Source organism: Psammomys obesus, unplaced genomic scaffold (assembly GCF_907164565.1).
Source record: "Psammomys obesus unplaced genomic scaffold, mPsaObe1.curated_primary_1811, whole genome shotgun sequence".
Taxonomy (NCBI): Eukaryota; Metazoa; Chordata; class Mammalia; order Rodentia; family Muridae; genus Psammomys; species Psammomys obesus.
In genome coordinates, this window is record NW_026596085.1 from 7425774 (window position 1) to 7441573 (window position 15800).

A 15800-nucleotide genomic window follows, 5' to 3' on the forward strand; every position below is an offset into this window, starting at 1 on the left:
CATCCATCCATCCATCCATCCATCCATCCATCCATCCATCCATCCATCCAGCAACATATCCATTTAGCAAAAACTGACAGCAGTTAACTTCTCCAGTAGGCTGTATGACCTCCTCAGCCATGGGCTCTTGGCCTGGCTCCCACGTCCTTGCAGGCCTTAGTTTCTTCCAGTGGAGCAGGTCTTGGAAGGTAGTTGAGTGCACTCAGATCCGTCAAGGCTCTGTTGCACCTCCAGTGTGCACATCTTGCCGGGCGTACTGATGGTTTTAACATGAAGGGTGCATCGTTGAGTAAGACCATTGGCAACAATTCTTCATCAGCCTTGTGGCACCTTTCTGTGCTACGAATCCTAGCTAGTAGAGGGCAGGTTTTGAACTCAGCCTCTCATGATTTCTCCATGTTCTGCAACCTAAGTTCATGATGTCTGCGGTAATGGTCTTACTATCTAGTTGTAGTGTATTAGAAAACTATGGCACTGGCAGCAGCCTTTTTGGTTCATGGAGCCCCAGTGATTTTCCTAGCCAACTTTTGAAGAGGCGACCCACTCTAGGCACTGCAGTTCTCATGGCTTCTAGAAGTGTTTCACCCCCATCCTCATCCATGCAGAGTAACTTCATGCAAAGTCTTTAACTTTTTTTTTTATTTTAAACATTTATAGGCACAGGCAGTTGGACGATTTTTTTCAGTCATTTTGTTGGCTGTTACTGGGACGTGACCCAGCCATAAACTAAAGAATTTCACAGTGTCCCTGATCTGTGCACCTTATGTGAATTGATTTTCTCATTTGTGCTTTTAGTTGCTTTTCTAGGTTTTCAAGATGCTTTTCTAAATCAGTGTGACAGTCAGAAGTTAGTTAGCTCTGTGTGATTGAAGTGAGGCAAGTGTTCGTGTTCAGGTAAGAATACTCAGAAAGAAAGCGTTAGCCGCAGGCTCCAGAGCACCACGAGCGACCCATCACTTCTCAGTTGTTTGGGCTCGAGCAGCTCCACGGGTAACACTGCGTATTTCATGAATGAGCTGCCTATGTCTTGTGCCTCCCCAACCCTTGTCCTAGTCTGCTGTACTGTTGCTGAGGTAAAACTGACCAAAAGCAGCTGGGGAGGAAAGGGATTATTATGTCTCACATACCATAGTCTTATCTTTGAGGGAATCTGGACGTAGGAACTTGGGCATGGCAGACAGCTGCTTGTAGTCTGGCTCCTTCGGATTTGCTCTGCTAGTTACCTTATATGACCCAAGACCTCTGCCCAGGATTGGCACTGCCCACAGTGAGCTGGGCTCTCTAATATCAGCAGTTAAGAAAATGCCACACAGACATGCCCACAGGCCAGTCTGAAGAGACAATTCCTTGAGGATCCCTCCTTCCAGGTGTGTCAGGTTGGCTACTGAAGCTGACACCTTCCATTTCCCATCCCCAGGGGCGAGGTGGAGCTAGCTCTATGCCTCAGGAGTTGTGCTTTTGCTTGCCAAAAAGGCTCTAAGCAGGCAGTGCTGCCACTTGCTTCCTCATTGGCTCCACCTCACTAGTGAAAGGGCCCAAGTTGGAAGATTAGTTTGTACTCCCTGGAGGTGGGGTAAATATAACACTCTGGGGATATTAGCCCACTCCTGGGACGAGTTAAATCTATCTGGTAGATAAATCTATTACTGTATGCATTAAGGCTTTCCGGAGGCTCATAAGCACACAATTTGCTTATTGGCATTTCCCCTAGAAACTAGCACAACACAAATTGTGCCGTATATGATTTTGAGTGGCATCCACATGGTGGTTCACGAGCATTCATAGCTCCAGTTCTAGGGAATCTGATGTCCTTTCCGACACTAAGCCCTCGTGTGCTGCACATATATGCACACAGTCAAAACACAGCATACGCAGGAAGTTCTGGCTCTTCCTGTTCAGGGAGAGTTGCTCAGCCTCTTGTTAGGTTTTAGTGACCATTCATGGTTCAGGCAGTCAAAGCATTTCTCCTGTTAATTTGTACTGTACTGTAGTCACAGTCTGTTTGTACACAGCCTTCCGCTTGCCTCCGTCTACCCTGTGTGGCTGGGAAGGAGGCGTAATCTTGTAGTCACCGCCTGGTACCAGAGTCAGAGCTCAACCAGGTTGACTGCTGCTTGATCTTTCCTTCTTTCTTCTTTAGTACAGTGTCTAAAACTAGCTTGCTGAGTGAGACTTTGCTTGTCTCTCTTTTCCTCACGGTTAGCTAGAGTGCCATTACATGTAGTGGGAATTCTAACCTCAGAGTGTGAAGCTTTCATTCAAGGGTTTTAAACCAAAGATTCCATCTAAATCTGTGAATGAAACCTTTGTTTAAATATCATATTTCTTTTGAATTATTCCTTTTAAAGCCTGTAATGAAATATGTCATTGTAATTTTTAAATAAAGTATTCACCAAATATTTGTTGAACATTTACAGTGTTTGATTATTAGATTTTCACTCTTTCTGTTGTTATATAGGCTGTTCACTGATTGACAGTTACGTGCTTTAAGAGATTCTGTAGACATTTGATAATATCATTTGCTTTAGGAACTGGTAGAACTAGAATTAGAGTTGAAAGGAATCTTTCAAGAGCCTCCAGAATGCATGCTCATTTCCTGAGACAGACTAGTTACATTTGCTTTGATACCGTAAGAGGGCTCAGGCAGTCTGCAGAGTGAAGACTGTCAGAAATTTGTGGTAGACTTTTTGTGTTTAATTTCTTAAATGAGTTGAGCCACAGTTGTTTGCAGGCCCATTGTGGGATTTTCAGTACATTTGGAAGACTTTTATAGCATTGTCGTAAAGAAGAGGCAATGTTTGGAATCTGCTAGAATGAGGTCTTTACTGTTCCTGTTTTGTTGTGCTGTTTTGTCTTTTCCTAATATATTGGTGGTAAAGGTGATGGTGGGGAGATAGGCCAGGCCAATAGTTAGTTAATTTGAGATTAAAGTTCTAGAGCTCCAGGATCTTTTTTGTCTAGATGAGGTAGAATTTAAATTCCCTATCAAGCATCTTAAGTTTTTCTTCCTGTAATTTTCCTCATATCTAGATGAAGCCGTACTTCTTGATAACTTTAAACATAAAACATACTTTCTATAAATAGGAACGAATGGGCAGGACATGGGGAAGGTGCATGCTTGTAAGACAAGCATGTGGGAAGCTGAGGGAAGAAGATTGTTGGGACCAAACACAGCCATGTTTTAGATAAAACAGGAACACTTGTTTGGGCTACGTCTGCCTAACACATAATGATTTTTGTTTGTTTGTTTTTCTGTGTCGTCCTGGCTCTTACAGAGTAGACCTGTGACCAGGCTGGCCTCAATCTAAGGGATCTGCCTGCCCCAGCCTCTCAATTGCTGGGATTAAAGGCCTGTGCCCCAATGGCCGGCTCAGATAGGAAATTCTTTTTTTTTTTTTTTTTTTTTTATTGCATATATATAATGGACAATATATACCACATACAAAGGAAAGCAAACAATGCATGTAGTGTTTCTTGGAGTCTACAGGTGTTTATTTACATAGAATACTTAATGCATTACAAAGATCATCAACATAATCTGTTTAATTTCTAAAACACTGTCCACATGAATAACTAATATCATCTGAAGTTTAGAGATTGAAGAGTCAAAGTTTTGAAGAACCAAATGACTTATCATACATTGTGTGCCTGTAAGTGGCTCTAGATGTCATTCTCTTTCCATTTTTCACTCTGGCATATTGTGTGTACTCTATCGCTATCATTATAGCTCAAACTGAAACTTTAAAAGATATGTTGAAATGTTAAGGTTTTAGTGAAAAGGAGTCATTGGGGTTGTGTTAGACCTTTTTCAATAACTTTCAGACTGTATCTCCCTATAGGGAGTACCCCAAGATTTAACACTTAGCAGAAGTTCTGAACCAGCAGGGGAACAATCCAGCTCTGGCCAAGGTGAAAATGGTTGCAGGCTCTGCAGAGGTCTTGAGTCTTGTGGTAGCATGCATACTTGTTTTTAATTTTTACATGTCTCCAATAACTAACAACAATCCAAAATACAGACAACTTGAATTTTAAGCATTCCCTGTAGTTAGCAGCATGGTGTTTAAGTAGTGGACTCTGGAGTTCTACTTACTCTTGCATTTGAATGTGAACTGGCTGGTTTTGTGTGTCAGCTTGACACAAGCTAGAGTCATCAAAGAAAAAGGAGCCTCAGCTGAGGAAATGCCTCCATGAGATCCAGCTCTAAGGCATTTCCTCAATTAGAAATCAATGGGGGAGTGTTGCCCCTATGCTGGTGGTTCCATGCCTGGGCTGGTGGTCCTGGATTCTAAAGAAAGCAGGCTGAGCAAGCCATGTGAAGCAAGCCAGTAAGCAGAACCCTTCCATGACCTCTGCATTAGCTCCTGCTTCCAGGTTCTGCTTTGTTGTAGTTCCTGTCCTGACTTTCTTTGGCGATGTGGAAGTATAAGTTGAATAAATCCTTTTCTTCCCAACTAGCTTTTTGCTCATGATTTTGTCGTAGCAGTAGAAACCCTTAACAAAGAATGGTTTTGTTTCTTTGTGTTGTGAGCTTTTTGATTTGGTTGTTTTTATTTTATCATTGTCTGTCTTTTTGAATATTAGTTTTTCTCATTATTAAAATGGAGATTATAAAAATACTTTCCTTACCTTTTTTTTTAATTTCAGTGACATTAGATTAAGTATTTATTTATTTATTTTTCTACAAGGCTGCTCCTCTTTTTTTAAAATATTTTTAAATTTTTAATAATTTTATACATTCTCCTAACAGTTTTAAATGAAAGGAATGACTGTAAAGTTTTTAGCACAGAGCCTGTTCTAAAAAGTGTTAGCTAAAGAAATCAAATACACAGTGCTGACATGGTACTAGTCCTGATTATAGAACATTTGGATATCAGCGTGTTAACTCCCAATATCAGAACATAAGGGTAAGTAGTTTCTAATAAAGTCATTTCTCACAAATTACTTAAGTGTTCTTTTTCAACCTACCCTCCTCTTTTACTTCATACATAAGTGTTTTAGGCGGAGGGATGATAATGAACAAATTAAAAAATATGTGAATAAATAAGTTTTGTAGAATATTGATATCCATTGTCATATGTGTGTCTTGAACAGGACAGTAAGTGTAACATTTTACTATCTAGGAAGTACTCCAGTAGTGAATGATGATAAGCAGTATGTGATGAAGTATTAAGCAGCTAATCTGAAAGCATTCTAGGCAGAAAGTGACGATTATGTTTTGCAAGGATTTTGGTTTTGTCTCACTGTGCTTTCCTAAACTTTTTTTTTTTTCTAGGCTTTAAAAAGTGTTTAATTTTTTTTTTATTACAAATTTTTTCACTTTGTATCCCAGCTATAGCCCCCTTCCTCAACCTCTCCAATTCCCGCCTTCCCTCTCTTCCTCTTCTTCCATGTCCCTCCCCCAGTACACTGATAGGGGAGGTCCTCCTCCCCATCCATCTGATCCTAGCCTATCAGGTCTCATCAGGACTGTCTGCCTTGTCTTCCTCTGTGGCCAGGTAAGGCTGTCCTCCCAGCTCATGCGGAGGTGATCAAAGAGCCAGCCACAGAGTTCGTGTCAGAGACAGTCCCTGTTCCTCTTACTAGGGAACCCACTTGGACACTGAGCTGCCATGGGCAGTTCTAGGTTATCTCCATGCATGGTCCTTGGTTGGAGTATCAGTGTCAGAAAAGACCCCTGTGCCCAGAATTTTTGGTTCTATTGCTCTCCTTGTGGAGCTCTTGTCCTCTCCAGGTCTTTCTATCTCCCCCTTAGATTCCTTGCACTCGACCCAAAATTTGGCAATGAGTCTCAACATCTGCTTTAATACCCTGCTGGGTAGAGTCTTTCAGAAGCCCTCTGTGGTATGCTCTTGTCCTTTTCCCTGTTTCTTTCATCTTCTGAGGTCTATCCCGTTTGTCTTTCTGAATGAGCATTGAGTATCTTACCCAGGGTCCTCCTTCTCGCTTAGCTTCTTTAGGTGCACAGATTTTAGTATGTTTATCCTATATTATTTGTCTAATAACCACTAATAAGTGAGTATATACCATGTGTCTCTTTCAGCCTCTGGGATACCTCACTCAGGATGATCTTTTCTAGTTCCCACCATTTGCCTGCAAATTTCTTGATTTCCTTGTTTTTAATTGCCGAGTAGTATACCATTGTGTAAATGTACCACAATTTCTGTATCCGTCCCTCAACTGAGGGACATCTGGTTATTTCCAGATTCTGGCTATTATGAATAAAGCTGCTGCGAACATGGTTGAACAAATGTCCTTGTATACTTGAGCATCTTTTGGATATATGCCTAGGAGTGGTATAGCTGGATCTTGAGGTAGCACTATTCCTACTTGTCTGAGAAAGTGCCAAATTGATTTATAAAGAGGTTGTACAAGTTTACATTCCCAGCAGCAATGGAGGAGGGTTCCCCTTTCTCCACATCCTAACATGTGTTGTCAGTTGAGTTTAGTCTTAGCCATTCTGATGTGTGTAAGGTGAAATCTCAGGGTCGTTTTGATTTGCATTTCCCTGATGAGTAAGGATGTTGAACATTTCTTTAAGTGTTTCTCTGCCATTTCTCCAAGTGATATTCGTGTATTGAGAATTCTCTGTTTAGGTCTGTACTCCTTTTTTAAATTGGATTACTTGGTTTGTTGCTGTTTAACTTGTTGAGTTCTTTATATATTCTGGATATTAGCCCTCTGTCAGATACAGGGTTGGTGAAGATCCTTTCCCAGTCTGTAGGCTGTCATTTTGTTCTGATGACAGTGTCCTTTGCTTTACAGAAGCTTTTCAGTTTCATGAGGTCCCATTTATTGATTGTTGATCTTAGAGCCTGTGCTGTTGGTGTTATGTTCAGGAAGTTGCCTCCTGTGCCAATGAGTTCAAGGCTCTTCCCCACTTTCTCTTCTAAGAGGTTTAGTGTGTCTGGTTTTATGTTGAGGTCTTTGATCCACTTGGACTTCAGTTTTGTGCAGGGTGATAAGTATGGATCTATTTGCATTTTTCTACATGTAGCACCATTTATTGAAGATGCTATCTTTTTTCCATTATATGGTTTTGGCATCTTTGTCAGAAATCAGGTGTCCTTAAGTGTATGGGTTTATTTCTGGGTTTTCTATTCGATTCCATTGATCCACCATTCTGTTTCTATGTCAGTACCATGCAGTTTTTATTACTGTTGCTCTATAGTACAGCTTGAGATCAGGGATGGAGATACCTCCAGAAGATCTTTTATTGTAGAGGATTGTTTTTAGCAAATCTGGGTTTCTTGTTATTATGTGTGAAGATGAGAATTTTTCTTTGAAGGTCTGTAGAGAATTGTGTTGGTAATTTGATGGGAATTGCATTGAATTTGTAGATTGCTTTTGGTAAGATGGCCATTTTACTGTTAATCCTGCCAAGCCATGCCATGAACATGGGAGGTCTTTTCATCTTCTGATATCTTCTTCTATTTCTTTCTTCAGAGACTTGAAGTTTTTTTCATACTAATCTTTGACTTGCTTGGTTAGAGTCACACCAAGGTACTTTATGTCCTTTGTGGCTATTGTGAAGGGTGTTGTTTCCCTAATTTCTTTCTCAGCCCATTTGTCTTTTGAATACAGGAGGGCTACTAATTTTTTTGAGTTAATTTTGTATCCGGCCACTTTGCTAAAGGTGTTTATCAGCTGTAGGAGTTCCCTGGTAGAATTTTTGGGATCACTCAGGTATACTATCATATCATCTGCAAATAGTGATAAATTGACTTCTTCCTTTCCAATTTGTATCCCCTTGATACAATTGAACTGTCTTATTGCTCTAGCAAGGACTTCCAGAACTATGTTGAAGAGATATGGAGAGAGTGGGCAGCCTTGCCTGTCCCTGATTTCAGTGGAATTGATTTTAGTTTCTCTCCTTTAGTTTGATGTTGGCTATAGACTTCCTGAATATTGCCTTTACTATGTTTATGTAAGTGCCTTGTATCCCTGATCTCTCTAAACTGTTTTCTTAAGGGAATCAGTGGTTCACATTTTGGCCTAAATCCACACCTTGCCATTTATCCCATAAGATATTTTGGTGATATGTAGAAGTGGTAACTGGTATAGTGCAGTGAATTTAGTATATTGGTCACTAGTGATTGCAGTGCGTTGATAGGAACTAAATTGCAGAGACCTCTATTATGTATCTGATTATGGTGTTGCCTGCTTTCCACTTATTTTCTAAGGAACATTTATTTTATTTCATTTTGAGTTACATGGGGTACATTTTATTTCTCCCATTTTACTAGATAAGAGAACTTAATTTTCTGTGATTTTATTTTTAAGCATTTAAAAAAATCTTTTTTCACCATCAGTACCATGTATGATTAAAACTGCAGCCAGTAATGTTTTATTTTGACCTCATCACACTTGTTTGTTGAATCCTAACCACAGAGGACCGTGTAGGAGAAGCAGTTGCAGGTGGGCAAGAGTTAGCAGCGGTGTGATGAACAAAGGCGCTGCTAGTGCAGAGGGAAGTGAGTGGATTTTGAGTATGTTTAGGGGAAAATTTGTAGGACGTGATTGTTAATTGGATATGGTGATGGGGTAGAAAAATCGGGGAAGGAGCACTTAAATGGATCTGGCTCACCTGTGTGATTGGATAAGTAGACTTTTGGATGATAAGAAGGTGATACCTTACTTTCAGCTTCCTTAGACTTTAGGTGCCCAGAGAAGCCTCAGAGGTAGCTCTCCAGTGCAGTTCGGTGTGTGGGGAAAAGCTTAGGAAAGAGACGCTGTCATACATATTTGCTCATCTTTGGCATGCATGACTAAGTGGAGGCCGGGGAAGTGGGTGAGGGAAACGGGAGAGTAGCCTGCATAGGTGAGAAAAGAGATGTAGGAAGACGTTGAAGAAATGTCAGCTGTCCTCTCTCCACTGCGGAAAGTCAGCGGTCAAGCACAAGAAGCTCCAAAGAATTGCAGGAAGAAAAAAAAGGAGAAGCACTGATAATGTAGTGTTGCAGAAGCACGATAAAGTGCTTTTCCCCATGAAGTTCCGTGTAATTAATTCATATGTATCACCCATTTACCGAATCCAGGGTAACTTTTGTTTTCACGGGTTTAAAATTTTTATGTTAAGTTGTAAAGGATGATAATACTGCGTTTTGCTTGTCTTCAGCTTTTCACAATCATTGCAGCAATTTGGAATTGCATCTGTTGCTTCTCTGCCTTTTAGCTAAGATCAAGTGTGGTATCTGTTCTTATCAGTTGAATTGTATCTATAGGTTAAATAAAAGAGATTCACATTAATAGGTAGAAAGATGAATAAAATTGTGTTATTAGCTAGCTTTGATGTCCAAAGGAGAATTCTATAATTATTTAGCAATGTTTATTTTTAAAAGTATACTTTTTTGGAGGAGGCATAAATCTATACTTAATGTAATTCTTATTTGAAGTTACAGAATATAATGTAATTAAAATCTTCAAAACTTTGGGTGGATTCTGGTGTCAAAGTCTTTTTAATTGTAAAGAAATGTATAGTAACTTGGAAAATGTGGACAGTTGCATAGCTAATTGTGAACGAGCATATATGGCTTGAGGACACTCCGCTTTTCTCTTTTTAGGAGGAGGACGAATAGGACTCTTTATCAGCTCACCAAATAAATGAGTGGCTATCAATGTGTCTCAACTATAGAGCTCCAGCTGTCTCTGAAGGATTTTGGGTTAGATTCAGGTTCTGTGAGTGCTGAGTAAGTTACCTAGAGCACGAGCAGTACAAAAACAGCTAAGATTTTAGATCCGTAGAAGTCTGAACATGCTTAAGTTTCGAAATGCTGTTGTGAGACTGCTGCTGTTTGTAGTGGCAGAGTTGGAAAGGAGAATAAGGTATATTCTTACTCTGATGGCTCTAAGCTAAAATAGTCATAGATGAGACATGTGATGACAGAGGCAGTGTTTGAAATATAAAGACGAAGGGGAGGAGCCATCTTTTGTGAAGATGGCTTTTAAAGTGCTGGGTATTTAACCAGGCCTTGAACAAAACAGATTCCCTTCAAAGGAATTAAACTCTCAGTCTTCTGTGCACCTTTACTGCATTTGTGTGTTTGTCTCTGTGTGTGGGGTTTAGAGGACAAAGTTCTAGAGGTGGTTTCTTTCATTATGTGGGTTCTTGGGATGGAATTCAAATCATCAGGCTTAGCAGCCTTTATTGATCCACCTCTGCAGTTTCATATGCATTTTAAAGTGAGAGTGGGATTACTTTAAACTTGAATGATTGGAATTAAGCCTGTAATATAAAAGAGGAATTATTACTTAAACATTGGTCACTGGTAATAAAGGACTAACTTCCCTTTCAAAGGAAGGAAAAAGAGGTGCTCAGAACCACTTGTTAGTTGTCATAGTAACTAGTACTGTAAACTTAGACTATATTGAATTCCTGTTAGGAAACATTTGACATCATTATATAAAGTCAGTTTTACACAGAAAATATGCAGTTGTATTTTAGAGGTTGTTATTAAGAACTGATTTGAAGGGGCTGGAGCAATGACTCAGTGGCTGGGAGCACTTGCTGCTCTTAGAGAGGATCAGGGTTTTATTTCTAGCACCCACATGGCAGCCCATGCTTGTCTGTAACTCCAGTCTCAGGGATCTGGCACCCTCTTTTTACCACCACAGGTACCAGGCACACACTCAGCTTTGGTGCAGTCAAAGCACCAATGCACATAAAATAAAACAAATCATTAAAAAATAATTGAATGAAAAATATTGTAGCACTGTAAGATCTGGTCAAATAATTTTAATTATGACTATTATTTGTCTCCTTTTTTTGTTACAAAGATTCAATCAATTGTGAGCTAGAGTTGCAGTCATTTCAGGGCCCACAACAGTTTACAGTTAAACCTTTTTATTGTTAGCAGGATTATCTATTGAAAAGAAAGCTTATTGTGGAAGCCCAGAATGTAATTAAAGCAAGTTGCTCAGGGTAGAGCAGAAATTCAGGGGGACTGGAGCTCACCTGCACTCTTAACAGGAAGTTGCATATGAGTTAGGTGTGAAATGTCACTCAAGAAAATGGACATACACTGACCTCATATTTTCACTTCAGAATTTGTTGGCATCTGCCATTAGAGGATCCTGTCTTATAAATTAGACATTGGAATATGGAAACAACTCACAACAATGTTTCTGGTAACTTTTAATGTCTGAATAGCTTTCATTACTATGGCAAATCTAATATAATGTCTTAAAATTATGCATTGGAATGATATTGATAGTGGCTAATGTAGTTAAAATATGAATATTCAGATTGTGTGTATGTGTATGATAGAGAGACAGAGGGAGAGACAGACATTCAGAGATAGGACAGAGACAGAGCTTGAGATGGAATCTAAGGCCTCAAACATAGTGGACAGGTGCTCCAACAGTGGCCTATCTCCTCCTGTCCTTACCCAGCACAGCCTCTTATTATGACTGCTGGGTTTTGAACCTAGGATTTTGTGCATGTTAGGCAAGTACTCAACACCAGAACTACTTATCCCCCCCTCCCAATTTTCTTTTTCAGATAGCATCTTACTGTGTAGCCCAGAATAACTTTAAACTTGTTGCATAGCTCAGGGTAGCCTCAAACTAATGGTGATCCTTATGCCTCAGCCTCAAGAGTGCTGCTGGGATTCCAGGTACAAAACGCCACACCTGGGTTTATGTTATTTGAGACAATTTATTTATGCAGCCCCGGTGGCCTCAAATCAGGATCCTCCTGCCTTTTGATTATTGGGATTACAGTGTGCTCCATCATGTCCAGCTAGCTATCATATTCTTTTTTGTTTGTTTTGCTTTTTTAAGACAGTGTCTTTCTATGAAGCTGGGGCTGTACTGAAATTTCCTATGTAGACTAGGATGTCCTTGAACTCACAGAGGTTGGCCTGCCTCTGCCTCTGAGTGCTGGGATTAAAGGTGTGTACCACTACACCTAGTTTTAGCTACCATGCTCTAATTTAGACGTGGTTTTTTTTTTTTTTTTTTTTAAGTTGAGACTATGAGCTAACTTTTACTGATGAAATATTTGGTTCTGTTTTAAATATTAAGGAGTAACTTTTAGTTGATGCACATTATATTCACTAGAGTTCCAAAATGCAGTTTTGAGCAGAGCATCCTGACCTCAGGAATTAAATATAAAATCTGCTAGAAAGCGTACAGCTCAGTGGTAGAACACTTGGCTAAGGTGTGAGGTCCTGGTTTAAGTCCCATTGCCACAAACACAGAACTAACCATTTTAGTTGAGTTTATGCAACAACAATGCGTAACTTTCACTGCCAATATGCAGGTTACCCTATTGGCCATATTAAAATATTTTGAATGTACCTTAATGTTGTTATTTTTAAAATGTATTTAATTATAAGTTCAGAAGACAAGTCTAAATGAAGAAAATATTTGTTTTAAATAAAAATTGGATATTATTTGATTTGGAATAGTGTCTTTTAGCTCATTTCATTAAGGAAAACTATTTAGGTAATTGTTCCTGTAGTTCAAATAGGTACATGTACATTCTTTCTGTGGTGTGCTGCCCATTCTTCAGTAACTTGAAGTGAAGGCAGAGTCTGTAATTAAAAATGTTGATTTAGATGACCCTTAAAGATGCTAAACTGAGCTGGGCATTGTGTTTTATGCTTTTAATCCCAGCACTTCAGGAGACATAGGCAGATTTCTTGAGTTCAAGGCCAGCCTGCTGGTGTACAGTGTTCCAGGATAGCCAAGGCTATACAGAGAAACTCTGTCTTCAAACAAACCAAACAACAACCCTAATATTTATGTTACAGTTCAAAATGGAGATCTGCTGTCTTTTTGAATAACAAAATACATGAAGGTGTGTATGAGGAAAGACTCGTTGAGTTCACAGTTTTGTAGACTAGCTGTCTATGTGCAGCTCTGTATAGAGCCCAGCTCCTGTGATGGAGCAGGCACAGAGCAAGTCACATGGCAAAACAGGCAAGAAAGCACAGCAAGCTTGGGCTTCCTGCTTTGCTGACAGCTTGTCCTTGTGAGCATCTTCTCTGAGGGTTGTGCCTCCAGGAACCTTAATATCTTGTTCCCTAGCCTCTGATTTGTAAAGCTTCCATGGCACCCAGTGTCACTACACTGAAGATAGCCACGTGGCGAGACACTCCAGCCACAATGGACCTGTGGCAATGTAGTATACCCCATGGCTGGAGTACCCAGTTTGAATGAATTAGTCATTTAAAAACAAAGTCATTCATAATTATTATACTTTAGATTTAGAGAATGGATATAAATTACTTAGAAAAATGTGCATGATAGAATTAAATGTGAATCTAGCAAAAATTTTAACAAGCTACTAACAGACTTGCCATGTGCTAAGTACTGCATAATGGTATTGAAATATAAGATCTTCATATTCCAGATTTGTTTCTGTGGAGAAAAGATTTCATATTATTTTAGTTTTATTTAATTTTACAGATGAAATAGGAAAACTTACAGTTTCTTTATTTCCATGGAAGAACAGTGAAGCCACAAGGATCTAGAAGGTGGACTGCTGTAGCTAGCTCAGTTGCTAGAATGCTTGCTTAGCATTCATAAAACCCTGGGTTTAACTCCCACTTGGCATAAACTGGGAGTAGTGACACATACCCATAATTCCAACATTTAGGAGGTGAAGGCAGGAGTATCAGAAGTTCAAGTCTAGCCTGGGCTGTATGAAACCTTGTGTCAAAAGAAATTGTAGAAAGTTCTGGAAGCTAGGGGATGGATTTTCAACATATAATGGTAAAAGTTCTGAAGTGCATCTCTATCTAGTTTAGGGCTTGAAGCCATCAAGCAGTCTACAGAATGAATGTGTGGAGTTAAAGGCAATAGGATGCCCTTACGTACATTTGAGGACAAGGTAAAATTCTGCCTGGGGTCTTTTTTCTCTTTATTTGCAGGTGTACATGGTGTCATTTTTGTCTCCCCCCCTCTTCCCCGCCAATTCCTTCCTGTCTTCCTTTTCTTTCTGGAGCTGAGTACCAACTCAGGGCAAGCACTCGAGCATTGAGCTAAATCCCCAACCCTAATCTTTTTCTTTTTGAGGCCGGGTCTCTCACTGGCCTTGTGCTTTCCCAGAAAGCTAGGGTGGCTAGCCATCAAACCTCAGGACTCTACCTGTCGTTGCTTTTTGTCACCAGGACTACAAGTGTGTACCACCACAACTAGCTTTTGAAATGTTGAGACAGGGTCTCTCTGTATCCCTGGTGTCCTGGAACTGGCTGTGTAAATCAGGCTATCCTTAAACGCACAGAGATCCACTTAATGCTGTCTCCCAAGCCCTGGGATTAAAGGTGTACACCACCCTATAGCAACAGCCAGCTTTTTTCATGGCTTATACAGATTGAACTAGGGTCCTTATTCTTGTAGGGTAAGATGTTACTCACTAAGCCATCTCTCCAGGACTCTTTTTTTTCCTTTTGATTAGAATTTTTCTTTAAATGACAGACACGTTTGTAGAAGTAGAAAAGAAAACCTAACATTGTTATTTTTTAGTGATTGGAGTACTTTTATGCTTGCTAATAGGTACCAATAGTAATTTTAAAGACTTAATGACTTTTAATTTAAAGTCTAATTATTTCTAGCCAAACATGACAGCTGTGTAAATTTTAGTATCAAATTTACCACGGTGGCCTGATAATCCTAAGAAATGGCATATTTTGATCAACAGTGTTACTGCTATACTAATATAGAATGATGGTGGTGTTTCAGTGAAATGCAAGTTTCATAGCTGATTGCTCTTGTTAAAATACAGCTGCCATCATAGTGGACATTTACAAATGAAATCATTCAAATCTTTGTATGTATTTCCTTTGTATTTCTGACTAATCAAACAGTCACCTTATATTTATCTATTTTTACTTTGGTGAGTACATGTTTAGCTCTGTTCATGTAAATGTATATGTTCACATCTGTTTCTCCTGTAGCTCTACATGAGTTAATAATCTCAAGTGAAATTAAATAATCTTCTTATTCTGATAGAGAAGAAAAAACTGGATCACTTACCAGTAACTGGAGTTCTCCTATTGGGTAATCTCCACAGATCCACACTCTTTGAAGCTATGTGAATGCCTTGAGGACCAAGGGACCGTTGCAATCCCATTTCAGGAAGGTAAGTGAGTGCCTGCAGCATGTCTCTAGCCTCCTAAGCCCACCCCAGCTTTCTTCTGTGTGCATCTGTGCTGCATGCCTCAGTTCCCGTGGATGCGCTTCATGAGGATCCTCGAGATGGACAGGAGGAAGGGGTGGATCTGTGAGGGAAAAGACCCAATAGGAGAGCTCAAGTCACTGGTGAGTAATCTGGTTCTCACAGACGAGATGGCTTTCTCTCAACTTTCTTCTCTTTAGGAGAGTAATAGAAAGGAGTTGTTTTGGATAACTTTTTTTGTATGTTATGAAAGCTATTATGATACTATAGCAAACTACTAATAGATACATGCATAGGATAACAGTGGTTCTAACGAAGTGTTATTTACATCCACAAATATGTTTTAGGTAGAAAGGCTACATGTTGAATTCTTATGTGGATTTATTTACATTATGCTTTTAGTGAAATACTTCCAACTGTAAACTTTTCACATACCAGATTTGGTCAGAGTAACTTGGCACAGTGTCCTGATCAGTAAGAGTGGCTTTGTTTGTTGGAGATGGGTACTTACTATATGACCAGGCTGACCTTGAACTCACAGAGATCGACCTGTCTGTGTCTGTCAAGTGTGGAGAGTACAAGTTTGTGCCACCATGACTGGCAGTTGGTTTTAATCAACTAGCACTTGTTCCTCTTTCTTTCTTTCTTTCTTTCTTTCTTTCTTTCTTTCTTTCTTTCT

The 15800-nt window shown here is 39.6% G+C and overlaps 1 protein-coding gene and 1 pseudogene across 1 annotated transcript in view; both read left to right on the top strand.

The window, feature by feature from the left end:
- The window catches only part of Yaf2 (YY1 associated factor 2), a gene marked incomplete at its 5' end in the record, with an annotated part of 59377 nt that overhangs the window by 7463 nt on the left and 36114 nt on the right, over positions 1-15800 (top strand).
- Positions 9153-9246, top strand: LOC129691242 (U2 spliceosomal RNA; annotated as a pseudogene).